Source organism: Podarcis tiliguerta, assembly GCF_965153285.1.
Source record: "Podarcis tiliguerta genome assembly, chromosome: 2".
NCBI lineage: Eukaryota > Metazoa > Chordata > Lepidosauria > Squamata > Lacertidae > Podarcis > Podarcis tiliguerta.
Genome location: NC_139535.1, coordinates 44,567,571 through 44,583,100, shown reverse-complemented (window position 1 = coordinate 44,583,100; position 15,530 = coordinate 44,567,571). Strand labels below are relative to the sequence as shown.

The following is a 15,530-nucleotide window of genomic DNA, read 5'->3' as shown; positions in this document are numbered from 1 at the left end:
TCTCTGGGTTATTTGTGGGACATAGGAATTCGCCCCCCCCCCCCAAAAAAAAATTAGTCTGGCCTCCCACAAGGTCTGAGGGACAGTGCACCGGCCCCCTGCTGAAAAAGTCTGCTGACCCCTGATCAACTCTAAGGGGGAAACAGCAGCCCAGAAAGTAGTACAGTAGTGACTTGGTGAAGGCAGAATTTAAGGTAATTTGTACTAGCCTATCAATCATTTGGCTACAGTCTTCTAGTGTTTACTAATGGTTCTTTTATCCATTAAATATGGGCACTGTTAAATAGGTTTCAGTCAAGTTTGAATCAAGTGTGAAGGCTGTTTGACCCAGAAGCTCAGTTCTCATTACAGAAATGATCTTACACCAAAATACTGGATTAAAGAGGAGCTTTATCTAAAAAAAAAAAAAACTAGAAAGATACCTCAAAATAGCCCTTTACCCAATTAATAAGTACTGGGCAGAATTAAAGATGGACTTTTGTTTGAAAAGTATTTGGCAGTACCTACATGGGTGGGCCATTTAACTCAACGAAGTATAGCTCACTATATTACAAGCACAATTATCACCTACCCACATAATTTATTCATTCAGTGCAGCAATACCTCAATATGCCACCTTCAATTATAAAAAGAATACTGTTAAGAGATATGGTTGTTCAAAAGATATTTAAAGTAATTTGACAGATGAATAAGAAACACTAAAAAGATAGCCCTTATTATCTTAGCACCAATATATTTTACTTTCTTTAGAATGCCAAGATACAAAAATATCTACATGGTGAATTTTCATTGCCTTATATTTAAGACTGGGATGCCGATTTCAGACCATACAGAAAATACTTTGCACTTCCATCACCTGTAAGTGCAAAGTATTTATAAACTAATGCAGGGGTAGAAAATCTGTGACCTTCCAGGTGTTACTGAACTCCAACTCCTATCAGCCCTAGCCAGCGTGTTCAGGGATAATGTGAGTTGTAGTCCAATAACACCTGCAGGGCCACATTCCTCTATCCTTGACCTAAAGATTCTTCACATTGATCAAAGTGTGCTATCAGTACGTAATCCAAAGGTTTCTTTGAAACACTGTGCATTTCTCAAAGGCAACACAGTCACACAGTGCTTCAATTCTCCCTAAGTGATGGTCCAAAATGTGGTGCTGCTGTTGCTGTGCAGTGCTTGGTTTTCTGTAGCTTTCATCAAGCAGAATTAGAAGAGTGATTTGATCCAGGGTTGCCTGGAGCAACAGTAGCAATCTATTCAATCAGGGCAGCTGTTTGCATCTTGGGGGGCATATCTGTTGTAATGAGTCAAGGCTAGATTGATGCAGTTGGCGCTCGCAGCACCATTACTCCTGACAGGATGTCATCAACCACAGTGATCCACCATCAGTAACAAGGCACCCTCACAGCTTCTTTTCTACATAACAAAAGATTCTGACAATGGAATGAAACCCCATGCAAGCCAGAAAGGATGGCAAAACCCTCCTGCCCTTCTCTCTTCCCAGTCTAAGCCAAGTTGATTAAGTCACTTCCCCACTTTAAAAAGGAAGAAGCTGGAGCAATTTCATGCATGAAAAGGAAAGATATGGTGGAAGTAAGCAACACTCTGATGATGAACAATAAGAAAGGCATTCAATATACTTGAAACCATACCTTTTACCACCAATTTATCTGAAAAGTCAGTGTATGACTGGCAAAACAATTGTGGCAGGATATACTGAAATGCCCAGTAAGTTATAATGCTATTTCAAAGTTATAATCATAAAATAATGAGTAATACATCAAGGCCAGTAGAGCAGAATGCACCTTGATCTTGTGTGTGTGATTGTGTAATACAGCTAGAGTCTTTGCCTGTGAATTTACAAATGATAAACACAATGTCAGCTCATAAAGGATAGGAACATTCTGAGAACCACAAGAGCCCATTTGAGAAGTGCAGGGGGGGTGTATAAATAAAATGCTGTTTCAGACTATGATGTCCCAGTCATACAAAGAGTATTTATAGATCACTTCTGGCCTAATGCCCTTGCCGAAGTTCATATTCAGATTGTATAAACACCCCAAGGGTGAACATGACACTGAAAGCAAGCCAAAGTCTTCTGTAAGAGGCTTAAAAGTTCAGCTTCTATGTGACACAAAGGAACTCCACCTAGTTGTGGTTTTCGGCTGAGTGCTTCACCCAGAGCAAGCCAAAACAACCACAAAGAATAAGCCAACATCACCACAAATGATAACCTTTATGTTTTCACAAACCATCCATGCCACATAAAGCAAATACTTACAGATAGTGAGATGATATTAAGAGGCTTTAATTTTAAATGCATAGCCCGGTAAATTTTGTGCGGGGGGGGGGGTATGGAACGGACCCCAAGCTACAGCTAACCTCCTTAAGGATATTGGGCGATTTATTCAGTGACTCACCTACTGAGGGAAGGAGCAGGAAACGGAAAGCTCTGCACAAAAGCTGTGTGTGGTAAAACATAAGCTTTTATGAAACATTGGGAATATTTCCAGGGAAATGCTCAATAGGATGCTAAGCAAAAATTGTTTAAAAGGGAGCAGGATGTTTGTGTCACAGCCTGCGTATTTCCTGTTCACAGGATGTTTCTGTTGTGTCTTTTGCTTTCGTTTCTCTCTCACTGCCGGAATCTCATGCAGGCAGTCATGGCTTTTCTTTGTTCTGATCAACACTGAATAAACCTCTAAATAATGCTCTCCTGTGTGCATCTTCCGTTGTGCAAATCTGCTGATAGAGCGTGCAAGAGCTCTGGATCTTTGGGAAGCTATTTCTGGAGCTCCTGTCGCTAATTGCTGATACTGCGTGTCTACGGGAGGTTGATGGATGTCCGGAGACGACGTGGAGTCAAGATGGACTTTATCTCCCTGGCAGTATCTCCCAACAACAAGGTTTCGGGCCCAGATAAACAGCATTTACAGGAGAGTAAGACTGCGACAGACTGCTGAGGTATGTGTGGGAAAGCGAAAGTAAGGCTTTTCGTTGCCGCGGCAAGTGCCTTTGATGTCCGGCTGGCTTAATTGGCCTGGGAGTCAAGCCAAAGGCTTCGTGATTTATGGGCAGCCAAGATAAGAAGCCCCTGAAGTTGAAAAGGGCTCGGCTAGAGTGAAAAGCTGGGATGGAGTCTTTCCAAGCTTCTCAAGCTGCTTCTGCTGCTGAGTGCCCAAAGCTAAATCGGCAAAATTATGAGGCATGGGCAGAGTGGTGTCAGAGTTTGCTGCGTCAGTTTGGAGTGTGGCATACTGTGAGTGAGGCCCCTCCAGTTCCTCTGACAGAGAGATGGAAGACTCAAGATTCAAGGGCCATTGACATAATAGTCTTGTCCGTCTCTCTGGAGGAAATTGCCACGCTGGCTGGCAACACCACAGCTCGTGGGATGTGGAATGCGTTGAAGCTGGCCCATCTGCCAGTCATCCCAGCCCAGAGTTTGACTGCATCGGAGGTCCTGGCTGTTTCCCGGAATGCAAGTGGATGCAGGGATGCCAAGGGGACCGGTTGCAAGCTCCAGGGGGAGCAATGTGGGACAGCATTCCAGCCTCCAGGGGGAGCCAAGGAGTCGGCAGATGAGAGCTCTGTTTCTCGTGGGAACCAAGGTCACCGCCTTTGCAGAGGCCGGAAGGCCAAAGGTAAACAGCGACAGATGCCTGCAGATGGCCAGAAGCAGAAGGGGGGTGAAGAGCCCACGCCAGTGGAAAACAAGGCTTTGTTTGCTGGCACAGCCTCACCAAAGGCTAAGTCTCATGGCCAGGAGCAGGGGGGCAAGCAGTTTAAGCCCACGCCGGTGGAAAACAAGATTTTGCTTGCCAGAAAAGCTGCTCCAAAGGCCAAGTCCAGATTTGTTGTAGATTCTGCAGCGACCCGGCATTTAACGAAAGATAAGCATCTGTTTATCTCCTTCAAACCTCAAGATGGTGAGGTCCACCTGGCTGACGGAAGGACGTTGCAGATCGCAGGAGAAGGGACTGTGAAACTTGCAAGTCTGCATACTACCATCAGAAATGTACTTTATGTTCCAGGTGCTGTGAACAATTTGCTCAGTGTCCCACAGCTAATTGGGCGTGGTTTTCAAGTTTCCTTCAAGAGGAGCGGCTGTGTCATCAGAAAAGGCAAAGAGGACATTTTGCATGCAAAGTTTATGGATGGTTTGTTCTGTATAACTTATGATGACAATGCTGTTGCTGTGTCTAATGTTGATTCTTGTTGTGTTGCACAAACTAACAAGGTTCTTCATGCAGGTTGTGTTCATGAAGCACACAGAAGATTTTGTCACATGTCTTGGCAGGCGCTGGCCAAGATGCCTGAACTGGTTGAGGGTTTGAACATCAAACCCTGTAAGTTTCACATGAAATGTGTATCTTGTGCAGAGAACAAGGTGAAGGTTGCTCCAAAAGGCAAGGAGTCTAGCAGGCAGGCTTCCAAACCCTACCAGCTTGTTCACGCAGACCTGGTTGGTCCTCTTGCGCCCTCTTTGGGTGGAGCAAGGTACTTCATGGTTCTAATTGATTCCTTTTCCAGGTACATTCATGTGTTTATGCTCGAGCAGAAATCGCAAGCGTTTCCTAGGTTCAAGGCATTCTGTGCTTGGTTGGAGAATGCTCACAGTAAACGTATCGGCTGTTTGTTTACTGGTCGAGGCGAGCAATTCACTTCTCAGCAGTTTGAAGCTTTCCTGACTGAGAAGGGAATTCAGCATAGCCTCTCAAGTCCTGGATCCCCATGGGAGGTTTGTGAGCAAGCAAAGCAAACATTGCTTCAAGGCATGAAAACCTTGTTGCATGATGCCAATCTCCCTGAGAAGTTTTGGGGGGAGTCTCTGTCGACGTATGTTTACACGTTTAATCGCAGATTGTCATCACCTATTGGTTGTACCCCCTATGAGAAGATGTTTGGTAAGAAACCAAATGTCAAGCACATGAGAATCTTTGGTTCTGACATGTGGGTACACACCCCACAAAGCAACAAGCTTGGGAAGCGTGGGGCACATGGTTTGTTCATGGGGTACGAAAAAGGAGCATACAGGGTATGGATGACTGACTCTAAGTCCATTAAGTTCACAAGGAGTGTTGAGTACAATCCTAAGTGGGGGGAAAATGTGGGAATTTTCCAGAGTTACCCAGAGGAGGATGAAGGTGATGTGAAAAAAGCAGGTGATGCTAAGGAAGCTGAGGATGATGATGATGATGTTGATGATGATCAGAGTTCGGATTCCAGTTCAGTGGGCGGCGCTGCTGCTGGTGTCAGTGACAGTGATGACACAGCAGACTACAAGAGCGCAAAGGCCTCAGTCAGACCATCTGATGCATCTGACAATGAACTGGAAGAACCACTGTTCACCATTGGTCGTTTTTCTCCTAAGAAGGAGGAGATGAGTCCAGAAGACTTGCGTCTAGTACGCAGATCTGAAAGGGCAACCAAGGGCAGACCTCCAAAGAGATTTGCTGATGAGTTTGCTAAGACAGCAACTGCTGTTCTTAGTAGCTCAGAGAAGGTATGGGAACCTTCAAGCTTCAAAGAGGTTCAGGAGTTAACCTCTAAAGATGCTGAGCCTTGGCTTGATGCCATGAAGGCTGAAGTTGATTCCTTGAACAGGAACCAAACTTGGGAATTGGTACCGGTAGTCCCAGGAATGAGACTGGTTGGCAGCAAATGGGTCTTCAAGGCCAAGACAGACCAGAATGGCAAGGTTGTCAGACACAAAGCCAGATTGGTTGCCAGAGGTTTTTTCACAGGTACCAGGACAGGATTACCACGAGACCTACTCGCCCACAGTCAAATATGAGAGCATTCGGCTGATGCTCAAGATTGCTGCGGAGGAGAAACTGCATGTTTCCCATCATGACATTAATACAGCTTTTTTGTATGGGAATTTGGCGGAGGAGCTGTATATGCTTCCACCTGATGGAATGCAGATACAGAAGGGAATGGTCTGTAAACTGCGGAAATCCTTGTATGGTCTCAAGCAGAGTGCCAGGTGTTGGAACACAAAACTCAAAGAGACATTGCTTTCTCTAGGTTTTCACCAGGGCAAGGCTGATCCATGTGTGTTTGTCAAGGAGGAGGGGCAAAACAAACTGTATTGTTTATGTTTTGTTGATGATCTTCTGATGTTCTGGAAGAATCAGGCTTTGTACCAAAGCACCCTAGCTCAGCTGAAGGAGCACTTTGACATGAAGGATCTTGGTGAGGTATCCAACTATCTTTCTCTGCAGGTGGAGAGGGACCAAGCAGGTAATTTTCTGGTTCACCAAACACAGAAAATTGCTGATGTATTAACCAGGTTGAATTTGGTTGATGCAAACCCAGCAGACACACCGATGGTGACAGGTTACCAGGTAGATAGTACTGCTGAAGCGTTTTCTGACACAACGCTGTACAGATGCATTCTAGGCAAATTGAATTTCATTGCTAGATGCTCAAGACCTGACATAGCTGTAAGCACGAACCTGCTTAGCAGACATGCTAATAATCCTACTGTTCAGGATTGGAAAGCTCTGAAGCGCATAGCCCGCTATTTGAAAGGGACTATGCACTACAGGCTGAGGTTCACCAGTCAGAAGACTGGAGGTCTTGAAATCTTTGCTGATGCAAGTTTTGGAAGTGACACCACGGATGGTACAAGCACTTCTGGAGTATGCTACATGTACAACCACTGTCTGTTTGACTGGCTGTGCAAGAAGCAGATGACAGTGAGCCTAAGTTCCTGTGAAGCAGAACTCAATGCTCTGTCATTTTCACTCATGGATTGTGAATGGTTGATGCAACTGTTTAAGGACATCAGGGTTTCTGTGAAATGTCCTATACAAGTGTATCAAGACAATAGATCTTGTTTGGCTTTGCTGAACTCAGAGAGTTGCAAGCAAAGAACCAAGTACTTGCAGATTAAGTTACATCGTGCAAGAGAGTGTATTCAGAAAGGACTTATTCAGGTGTCCTACATGCCAGGAAATGAAATTCCTGCTGATCTGTTTTCGAAGGTTGTTAACAGAGAACAACTTAAGGTTTATGCACAAAGGTTGCAATTGGGTTGAACCACAGGTACTACAGGTTACACGGAAAGGGGGAGGATGTTAGGATATTTCCGTTCCACCTTAAAAGGGAGCAGGATGTTTGTGTCACAGCCTGCGTATTTCCTGTTCACAGGATGTTTCTGTTGTGTCTTTTGCTTTCGTTTCTCTCTCACTGCCGGAATCTCATGCAGGCAGTCATGGCTTTTCTTTGTTCTGATCAACACTGAATAAACCTCTAAATAATGCTCTCCTGTGTGCATCTTCCGTTGTGCAAATCTGCTGATAGAGCGTGCAAGAGCTCTGGATCTTTGGGAAGCTATTTCTGGAGCTCCTGTCGCTAATTGCTGATACTGCGTGTCTACGGGAGGTTGATGGATGTCCGGAGACGACGTGGAGTCAAGATGGACTTTATCTCCCTGGCAGTATCTCCCAACAAAAATATGGTTTGGGAACAAGGGAATGGCCTGGGGACACTGAGCTGCAGAGAGAAATGGAAAATGTGAGATTGAGTGGCAGCTGTAGTTTAAGAGGGTGGGGTATGTCTGTAACTGTAACAAAATAGACTATACAGAACTGGGTCCTTATTGAAGGTGACCTGAACATAGAAACAGCTACACACCACCCAATATATTGATTTAGTCCCCTTTAGTTCAGACTAAACAGATTCACGTTTCCAATCCATTTGTGACAGAAATAAGTTGTGGTTAAAAATAGCCTGCTCAAGTCAATTTAACTGAACTTTCTTGTAGTTCTGTCATCCATTTGAATACACAGTATTTCATCTAGAATATTATTAGATAAATAATTTGCCCATTAATTACTCTAACCAGCTGATTAAGATAGAACAGATGGACAAAGATAAAGATAAATCCATTTATAAATCCTTCAGGCAGCTGCAGCCGTGGGTGCTGCCAGATTTCAGGGAGGAAGATACGCTCTGGAGCCATCACCACCCAATGTGCTCCCACCATTCTGGTAAGAAGTGAGGGGGGGGGAGTCCTGTTTTGCTTTTTCCCTTCAGAAACTTGAGTCTAAAGTGGTGCATTAATACTGCACTCACAGTAAAAACAAACGGATATGCCCTCGATGGAAGAGGGAAGGCAGGTCATCTGGGAGAAACTTTTTACTCAAGTGGGAATATGTGTATTTCAGATCCCACAGAACATGCTCTTCAGCTTGTTCTATTCCCTGCCACACATATTATCTTCCCACTGCCTGTTCCAACCATAACTGTGATTTGTATACTGCCTAGAAGAAATTCATTGGTTTCTTGTTTTCATGTCAAAGTGTACTAACAAAAGGAGGATAAACAAATGGATATATATACCCTTGATGAGCGAGGGCAGGACAACTGGGAGGGATGTTTTACTCATTTTACTCAAGCAGGAATATGTCTATTTCAGATGCCACAGAACCTGCCCTTCACCTTGTGTCACACACAGTCATGCATAATATAGCCCCACTACCTGTTCCAGGTGTTGATTGTGGTTTGAGTACTGCCTAGAAGAAATTCACTGATTGATGGTATACCAGGAAACAGCTATTCTTTTTCTCTTGTCAAAGTGCATGAATAAAAGGAGGTTCTTCATATTAGATAAACTGACAACAATAAATTAACAAACTACCTTAGCTTCCTTGTGTTAGAGCTGGCCTTGACCAGAGGTCATTTCATCAATATTATATAATCCAAACTACCAAACAAATTTATAGTGTTACATACACTAGGAATTACATTTGGAAAATGCTTCGGAGTGGGGGGGGGTTACGTTATTCAGAACAAATATACTTCTACTAAGGGGGTTTCTTTGATCCTCAATTGTATTCATTCATAATTCTACATCAGGCTGTTATTTTGACCAGGGAAGCAGTGCCGGGGCAGAGTTTATTAACCTTTTCCTTTTGTGCTATTTCCCTGGTTGAAATCATTCCTTCCTAGAAGCTGCTATTGTACTTTTGTGCTTTTTCCTCCCTACATTGCTAATGGGCTCTGGGCAAACTTAAGGAGCTGAAAGCTTTAGGCTAGTCGTGCTTTCCCAATTTAGCATTTCTGTTTGGCAAAGTCCCACATGAAATCCTGATCATGGATTTCTCACATCACAGTTAGGGTGCAGTCTTATACACTATTTGCTGGGGAATTAGTCCCACTGAAATCAATGCGGCTTATTTTAAAGAAGGCATGTAAAGGATTGCACTGCTATTTGAGCCCCGAGTTAGTGGCTCGCGTTGGCAAAACCAAGTACTGGATCCCTAATTAGAATCCAAGATGAGGTGCATAGCGCATCAGCTGTTTGAAAGCATGTTCCAGGATACATCCCAAAACAAGCAGCTGAAGCAGGCATACTGTTGATGAACCATGCTTATGGAGGTTTATATAATGCACTTTCCACCGGTCTTGCATGGGTTTTACAAGATGTGGAAAAGAATCCTGCACAAGTGGCTGATGATTCTCTAAAAGCCAAATTGAGTACCTACCAGCACTTGAAACAGAGACATGAAACCTAAACTTTAACATTTTAGTGCCACATAATGTTCCCCACCTACCTTATGTGATTGTTGGTAGCTAGTAAGCCAAATAGCAGTACACCCTTATTTGGCTTAACTCTCCCATCTGCCTTCATGGATAAAGAGACAATTAAAGCTGACGCTGACAGCAAATTATCCTCCAGAGAAATATAGTGTGGGAATGATTTATGCATTTGCTAAAGACAACCATACTCATTCTCTGATTACACAAGAGGCACAGAAGGCCATTTTTGGTTAAAGAAACGCTGTCAAGGTTCGGTGGTCTAAGTTTGTCCTATCTTGACAGGCAAGCATACTGCAGTGTTTCATTTTGAACTGGCATCTTACCAAACATATGTTTTTCAAATCGAAAGCATTTAGAAGAAAAATCAGGAAGGACTTATAAGGCTAAAATCTGTACACAAAGTGTCCAACGTGCTCTTCTCCCATCCCCACCCCGAAACTTGATTCACTGTTTTTCATATTTTGAATACATTACACATTTCTGAAACCATGTGGTCATTTTAGACTGTGATTTCATGTGTGAATGTGCACGTGTATTGTTACATGCATCATCAACAAAGCTATCAACTTCACAAAACAATATATCAACTTCCCACAGGCGATGGGTTCTTGTTGCTGCTGTTGCTGCTTTACCTGGGAGCAATTCCTACAGTTCCATTATGAACTGGTACAGTCTCCAGGGGAAGCTGCCATATATTGTTTCCTGAGCATTTAGATCAGCTCAGAAAAGCGTACACACCGAGAAGAGATGGCAAGACTACTGGTTTTGATGGAGCTGAGCCAGAGGAAGATAGGGTGTAAAGTACAGGCACTGTTAACCAAACTCATTAACAGGGAAAGCGAAGGACCCAGCCTACAATTCCTCTGATATATGTTACGGTTGATTCTTGCTTTATAGCATGAATGGCATCCTGCATGTCAAAGGGCACAGAAACCGAGGCTGTGTGAACCCCAAGCTGCTAGAGGTACAGCAACATGTTGATGCCCTCCCTCCCACACCTCTTAGCTCTAGGGGTTTAGCCTTTTTGCCACTAGGTCCTCCAGACAGGGAAGGGCAGGGCACCAGCATGCAAAGAAACCCAAATTTCCCCTAAGTTTTGTAGTGAAGTACACATGAAGTCTCTAAATCCAAAATCCAAAAAATAGCACGATCTGTTATGCTAATCTCTGATTGAAACAAATGATCAATATGCTGTTTAACCAGCATTCCTGCTTTATTAAAATAAAGAAGAGGAATATTGCACACTTGGGTAGCTCAACTATTTGATCTATAATTGATCCTAAAAGAAACTGCAGCTTATTCTGAGGGTTCTAATGGACCAATCTCTGTAATTAGAGGTTTGGATAACCTCCCTGGCTTAGGACAGATGCAGCTGGGATAGCCTGGCCACTGTCATCCATGCATTGTTGACTTCCAGACTGCAATGCTGAAATGTGCTCCTTGTGAGGCCACCCCTGAGGTTAGCCCAGAAGTTGCAGCTACTACAAAAAGCAACGCTCACCGAAGCAGAATATTGCTATTATACTGAAAGGCTTGACTGGCTGCCAGCTGGCTACCAGGCAAAGTTCAAGGTGCTGATACTGGCGTACAAATGGCTTGGGACCAGGATACCTAAGATTGTCTCGCATCTTATATACCCACTTAATCACTGCTCTCTGCAAGAGAGGGCTTCCGTTCCTACAGATATCACATCTTATCACATTTCAGAAAGAAAAGCAAGCAGGATCAGATGCTACTATTCTAAGAAGAACAGTAGACTAGCAAGGAAGAAATCCGAAGAAGAATCAGAGCTATGCAAAACCAGACCCAGGATGCAAGTTATATAGACACACGTGGTGGTTAAACACAACAGTTCAGGATCAAATTCATGAGGAAATGGGTAGTCAGGCTCAGAAATCATATAAAACACGAGGCGAAAAAGTGTTAGTAAGACCAAAAAGCAAGAGGGTTAGGCAAATGTTTGCCAGCGGATTTTAAAATCAGGAAATAAGGTCTGAGACTTGAGTATGAAGGTCATGCAACATTCAGAATTAAATAACTATCAAATCTAAGTTATTGGTAGGGTAACTGGCACTTATGGATGCTTACTGGGAAGACTTGTATATTCTGGACAGCTATGGAAATCCAGAGGAGTGCCCGTGAATCAAGGCTAAATGTTAGTGCATGGCTAGATTTTTTATAACTATTTACCTTTTTCGCAGATTATACCTTTTAAATAATAGATGTACGGTAATAGATTTAAGTCACAGAAACACAGTTAATTTCATATTAATCATGCTCCTATGTTTAATTTCTAAAAAAGAAAAAAAGGTTCTCAGGCTCAAAACTGCCTAGAAGCCATGTTGAAAAAATACGTAACCAGTTCTAGGTGTTTGTGTTTGACTGTTGGTGGAGGGCCAACAGCTTATGCGAAGAACAGAGTTCTTTATTATTACATGATTTAAACAAAGTCCAGGGCTCAGCTATGGAAAGCCTTGCAAGAGTTGGAGATCTCATTTTGAAAATGGCTTAGTGTAAAGTTACCAGATTTTTTTTCAATGAATCCGGGGACACTTTTCAACTTCAGTAGGAATGATAGGATTTTGTCAAGGGACTGGTTTGTAAATCTGGGGATTGTCCCCGGAAAACGGGGGTGTCTGGTAACCTTAGCTTAGGGTGCACCTTGAATTATGGTTCAGGACTAAAGTCATTGAGGCAATCTACTTAGGAGTTTCAGAAGTCTTAAGGTTTGAACAGTCTACAAGAATTTGTCCCTGCATGAAGGTGAAACTTTGACTCAGCCAAAGCATTTGGCAGTAATGAAAGACAATTGGAAGGCAACATATGGAAACAGGTTTTGTTTTTCAGTCACTTGGCTGCTAAAGACAATATTTTGCTGTTGCTCTGCAAGGTTACCAGTAGGGATTAGGAAAACACTGCATTAAGAAGTGACAGGTTTTAATCCTTTATTTGACAGGTTCAGTATTGTGATTCCTGCTTGCATACTGTGATTTCATATCTTGCTATCCTCCTACAAAAGCTGTATTTTCTTTTAAAACAAGCCATTAACCTTGACTTATGGAGTCAGTGTTTTAATTTAGAATATTTTATATTAGATTTTACAGGATACTAATGTTTGGCGTTGATCATTACTTTTATGCACTGGCCACAGCAGAAAAAAAAAAGATAAAAGGATTAACCATTATCTCCATTTGGTCAGGATCCAAAATTAAAAGCTTCACAATAACCTTATGTTCCCTATAGAGTTTTTAAAGGCCTATTAACTATATTAAGATGATGGTTTGGTTGCCTGCACTGTATCAGGAGGGGAAAATAATTTAATAGGCAATATTATATATTTTAAAATTTAGATTATAATAAATAATAATAATAATAATAATAATAATAATAATAATATGGACATCAATATTTAACATTAGCAAAATCAGCTTTGGCAATAGGAGCTAAGTACTTAGGAGACTCATATAGGAGACTGATGAGTTTTCAAGAGATATTCATTGAACAAAAGCCTACTGGACATGAAAGTATTGCAAGTTGTGACATAAACACATGTATGTAAAGTCTCATAAAACTTACTGCATGATACCAATAATTTATATTGTCCCACATCGGGAATTTGACAGCTCGAGAAATGTGAGCAGTTTAAAATGTGCTCAAAATAAAAGGTAAATTGTATATGTTCATTTAATAGTAAATGTTTTCTGTACTACACCATAAATCAAACTTTCAACGGGCCTTTTATTTACTACACATTCCACTTATTAGCTAACCCAGTTCAGATTATATTTTTGCTTTATCTTACTGTAAACTTCAAAGTATTTGGTGATGGAATTTAAGAGCACTTAATAGAGGTTGCGTTGACATTGGTAGTTTCTATTGTAATAGTATGGAGTGGAAGTGGGTGTCTGGCCTCTCCCAAAGAATTGTGCTGCCATTTGGACTACGATGGATTGGTGTTTGGCCACTGCCAAAGCTGAAGGGCAACATTGTGGTCTGGCTGATCATCTGGTGCTAGCCAAATAATTGGGTGCATGACAGACATCTAGTCTCGCCCAAATGAAGAGGGTGGGTTTTAGGACTCTTTTGGGCTTTTAGTGGGGAAACAATTAAACTAAAGGGGAACCACCTCGACCAAGGAAGAAGGCTGGTGACCTCAATCCTACAAAAAAACATAAAACTTTAAACTAGGGTAGCCAGATTTTTAAAAGAAGTAGTACAACTCATGCAACCCGTTGGCAACTAATATACATACAATAATTACCAAAATAATTATACATTCTTTATCCATCTTCTGAGAAAAATACAAAACCTAGTGTAAAGCTACAGAGACTTACGAACTACCCAACTTAAGATGAACTTATGTCTGGTTTCAATGTATTTTTCAAATGCTTAACTCAGGCTTTTATTTTCTTTATCTTTTTAGGTAAGTTCATGAAGATACTCACAAAGGATTTCACTATCGGTTGAAACTTATCTATGCACACAAAAAAAATAGAATTTTTTGTATACGGTAAGGACACAAACAGAAGGACACAGCATTTCAGCTTTATTCTCTTGCAAGTCTAGCATAGCTTCAGCTTCAGATCTTACAAAGCAGCTGTTAACTGGAGTAGACAATAATAAGCTAGATGGTCTGATGGTTTGACTGGGTCATACCATTGTTTTATAATCCCACAGGGAGAACTGTCCTTCAGCAAAGAACATGAAGTAGAATGAACTGTTCTGAGCCAGAACTTAAAAGCAAAGTTCAACAGCAGTTCTATTCAGACTACATCCTTTCCCCCAACAACCTTGGGTATACAGAAACATTACAGCAGTAATGACAAACTTTTATTCCTCTCCTTTTAGCTTGCTGCACACATGCGTGTGTCACCATGCGCAAGCTAAGGCAAACTGCGGTGACGTGTTTCCACCTGTTTGAGGCAACTATGATTCTGCAATGAGGAAACGAAGAAAATGAGGGTAGATAAGGCTTAAGGGTCAGATTACTGTATATGAGTTATAGTAGGATGCTGGACCTTTGTATACATGAGTGTGTCAATAAGAGAATCAGGTAAAGAGTGTGCTTTGGTAAAAGGCGACAAGCTCAAAACTCATTCATTTCAGTGTCCAGTAAAAAATTTGAGAAAGAGATAGTCACAAAGGATTTAGGTTTCTCATATTAGCGCAGGAAAAATGCACCAATTGTAGCTTCAAGGATCATTCTGAGCAGCTATCCTCCACTCCAAAACACACTTTTCTTTTGCCCAGGCAAAAAAAGAAAAAGCTGTTTCTGTGTATTCTCTGTATTTTGCAAAGTATAGGCACAGATTCAAACATGGGTCACTGGAGGATTGCAATGCCAGGTTGTAATTAGAGCTATTTGCTATTTGCTACTCCATGGCAGGCCATAAAGGCTTCAAGTGTGTCCTGAGACCAAAAACGGTTTCAATCAGTGTTTTAGTTGCTGGCCCCAATGACACTGAAACACACTGCCTTTGTGTAATTGTAATCAAAGATGTGGCATGCATGAAAAGGCCTCTCCAGGGTTTGGAGGCCCTACGCTGGTATGTAACCAGCTAACTGTGAAATAATTATAGCAAAGGCACCGTGGATTAACTGAAAAGGAGGCTTTCCTTTGTTACTTGGGCTCCTCCTACATACATGGACTGCACCTGTGTAAGACTTTTTATTATTCTTATTATTAATTGATTTATACACTGTTTACTTTCCGAAATGTCTTCTAACTGGCAAAATTAACTCCTGAAGCAGTATAACAGAATGGCAGAGTGTAGACGCAACTGGTAGGTGTCTGAGATTCCTGGCCCCTCACATTACCATTAACACCCCTGCACAAAGTAGGTGCATATGCATGGACTGTGCAAGACACTCCTCTTCTTCTGAGGCTCTTCTATGCTCAATGCCCTTCTGCCACCTTCACTGCTGCTCTTGGGTCCCATATCCTAGTCTACCACTATCCTGGCAGTTGCAAAGGAGAAAAG

At 42.1% G+C, this 15,530-nt stretch overlaps 1 protein-coding gene across 9 annotated transcripts in view; it reads right to left on the bottom strand.

The window, feature by feature from the left end:
• Positions 1-15,530, bottom strand: part of WNK2 (WNK lysine deficient protein kinase 2) — a 116,320-nt gene that overhangs the window by 84,389 nt on the left and 16,401 nt on the right. The window lies entirely within an intron of this gene.